This window comes from Myotis brandtii, unplaced genomic scaffold (assembly GCF_000412655.1).
Source record: "Myotis brandtii unplaced genomic scaffold, ASM41265v1 scaffold345, whole genome shotgun sequence".
Lineage (NCBI taxonomy): Eukaryota > Metazoa > Chordata > Mammalia > Chiroptera > Vespertilionidae > Myotis > Myotis brandtii.
Window position 1 is genome coordinate 461,727 of NW_005363283.1, and position 3,008 is coordinate 464,734.

Below are 3,008 nucleotides of genomic sequence, written 5' to 3' on the forward strand. Positions count from 1 at the left end.
GTTCATGATGAATTCTGGAGTCTCACATGGCAAGGATAGGATATTTGTTTCAAGTTATTCCTTATGGCCACCCCTGTACCATGGTTAATTCTATTCTCTAACACCCTTCACCATTACCTAGTATTTTGCATATCTTACCTAAAATCCCTCTAAGCTAATGTGGCCTTATTTGAGTTTTAGTAGGTATGTGGATTACCCCATTTCTCTCCTATTATAATGGATAAAATAAAAAGAAAATTTCAACTGTTGACAAAGATTCAGAGCAACTGGTAGTCATATATAATGACACAATCAATATAAAATGATAAGCAGCTGTGGGGGGGTGTGTGTGGGAAAGGTTAACAAAAGAATTTATAAGCATAACCCATGGACATAGACAATGTTGTGGTGAAGGCCTGGGGGTTGCATGGGGTGGTGGGGGTAAATAGGGAGAATAAAAGTGGACATCTGTAATACTTTCTACAATAAAGATAAAAATTTAAATTCTAATATATATAAACCTAGGGTCCTTAAAGACAGAACAGATGACCGGTCCATCCCCTGGCCCTCAGGCTCCATTGATCAGGGGATGGCTAATGGGGTCCCTCAGTCTCCAATGAATCTGTGGCAGCAGTGACTGGTGAGAGGACGGAAGGCAGACCGCTTGGTCTCTCCCTCAGCCTGCAGGCTCCCATTGATCAGGGGATGGTTAACAGGGAACTGGAGTGAGTGGCACAGGGACTGGTGAGCAGCTGGAAGGCAGGCCTCTTGGTTCCTCCTCCTGGCCCTGAAACTCCAATCAATCAGTGGTGGAGGCGGGGCAGAACTGGGGACTGGCTTCTTTAGTAGGCCTGTAGGTTCAATCTCCAGAGGACAGGACAGGCACCAATGGACCAGCGCCTCTGGCATGATCGCGACAGTGCTGCCGGCCTCCTGGAACTCGGCCTCAGGCACTGCGGCCACTTCTCCTCCCTAGAAGCTCCACAAAGAAGAAAGGATACTGCCAGCAGCAGTGACCAGCAGTGACTGACTGCTCTCCCTGTGCTTCCTCCAGGTCATTCAAGCCGGCCCCCACCAGCCCTGCTCCAGATGAAGTGTGATCACTGCACATGGAAGGAATGAAGTAAAAAAACAAAAAAACGATGACCAAGAGAATGCCGCAATCAACATCTGGAGTCCAGCTCAGGAGAATGGAGAGAAGGGAGAATTCCCTAAGTTGGCCGATGCCAAGATATTTCTGAGTGACTGCCTGGAGTGTGACAGTTGTGTGACCACAGAGGAAGGAGTCCAAGTTTCTCAACAGAACACCAAGGACTTCTTCCATGTTCTGAACCTTAATAAGAAATGTGATACCTCATAGCACAAGGTGCTAGCAGTGTCTGTGTGTCCTTAGTCTCTGCCTTATTTTGCTGCTAAATTCAGCCTCAGTGTCACTAATGCATCCAGAAGGCTCTGCGACTTTCTCAAAAGCCTTGGGGTGCACTGTCTTTGACATGAAGGTAGAAGCGGACTTCAGCATCCTGGAGGGTCAGAAGGAATTTGTGCGTCAGTATTGCCAGCACCATGAGGAAGAGCCCCGGCTACCCATGCTGACCTCCGCCTGCCTTGGCTGGGACCGATATGCAGAGCATGTGCTGGGTCACCCCATCACCCCCACCTCTGCACGGCCAAGTCTCCCCAGCAGATCATGGGCTCTCTGGTGAAGGATTACTTCACCAGACGGCAGGACCTGTCCCCAGACAAGATTTTCCACATCATTGTGGCTCCGTGTTATGACAAGAAACTGGAGGCCCTATGAGAAGATATTCCCATAGCTTTATATAGTTCCCAGGGTGAAATTGTCCAGATAATGGAGCAAAGTGACCTCGCCTCGAATGATGCCTCCGTGGACACTCTGTTTGGAGACAAGAAGGAGAAGGAGATGAGGCTCCATGAGAGTGCCAGCTCTGATGGGTACCTGGCACATATCCTCAGGCACATGGCCAAGGATCTGTTCAACGAAGACGTGGGAGTGCTAACCTACAGCACCCTGAGGAACAAAGACTTCCAGGAGGTCACCCTTGAAAGGGATGAAGAAGTTCTGCTACACTTTGAGGCTGCTTACGGTTTTGAAACATCCAGAAGTGGTCCTGAAGCTGTAGAGAGGCAAGTTCCCCTACCACTTCGTGGAGGTCCTACCACTTCATGGAGGTCCTGGCCTGTGCCAGGCATGCCTAAGCAGCAGGGACCAGGCCCAGGTGGACAATGGGTTTGCAGACAGGGCACTGCTGCGGCAGATGGAAGGCATCACCACTACCATCCCGGTGTGGCCCCTGGAGACCAACGACCATGTGCAGGAGTTGTACCAGGAGCTGCTGGGGTGGGGGGGGCGACACCCCTGGGCCCAGGCAGCCCTTCACACTGCCTAGCAGGGCCCAGGGCAGCCTGCCAGTACATCAAGTGGTAAAGGTCCAGCAGACACCTGGCCTGCAGGCCGCCTGAAGAGGGGTGTCAGACATATGAAGGAAAGGCTTAGCATCTCTGTCATTGCTTTGGTTTTCAGAATTCCCTGTTCCCCATCTGTTGGCTCCCTCCCTCTGAGGGGCACTGTCTTCATCACATGGGTGCAACTGGAATATTGTATCTCAAGAGGATTGACCCAATGTACGTATCCTTTTATCCAATGATGAAAAAATCCCAAAGAACAAGAATGGAGACAAACTACTGTCCTTTAGGCTTAAAAAACAACAACAAAAAAACCCAGCCTCCCTCACCACCCGGCACTTGCCCTCGCCCCCCCGCCCCCAGTGTCTTGCGTCTGTTGGTCATGCTTATATGCATGCATACAAGTCCCCTGGTTGATCTCTTACTCCACCAACCCTCCCCTACCTTCCCGCTGTAGTTTTACAGTCTGCTTGATGCTTCTTTGCCTCTGTCTATTTTTGTTCAAGAGTTTGTAATGTTCTTTATTATCCATAAATAAGTGAGATCATGTGGTATTTATCTTTGACTGACTGGCTTATTTCACTTAGCATAATGCTCTCCAGATC

The 3,008-nt window shown here is 49.7% G+C and overlaps 1 pseudogene; it reads left to right on the forward strand.

Moving 5' to 3' along the window:
- Positions 1 to 1,068: 1,068 nt before the first annotated feature.
- LOC102252914 lies at positions 1,069 to 2,387 on the forward strand (annotated as a pseudogene).
- Positions 2,388 to 3,008: the final 621 nt, after the last annotated feature.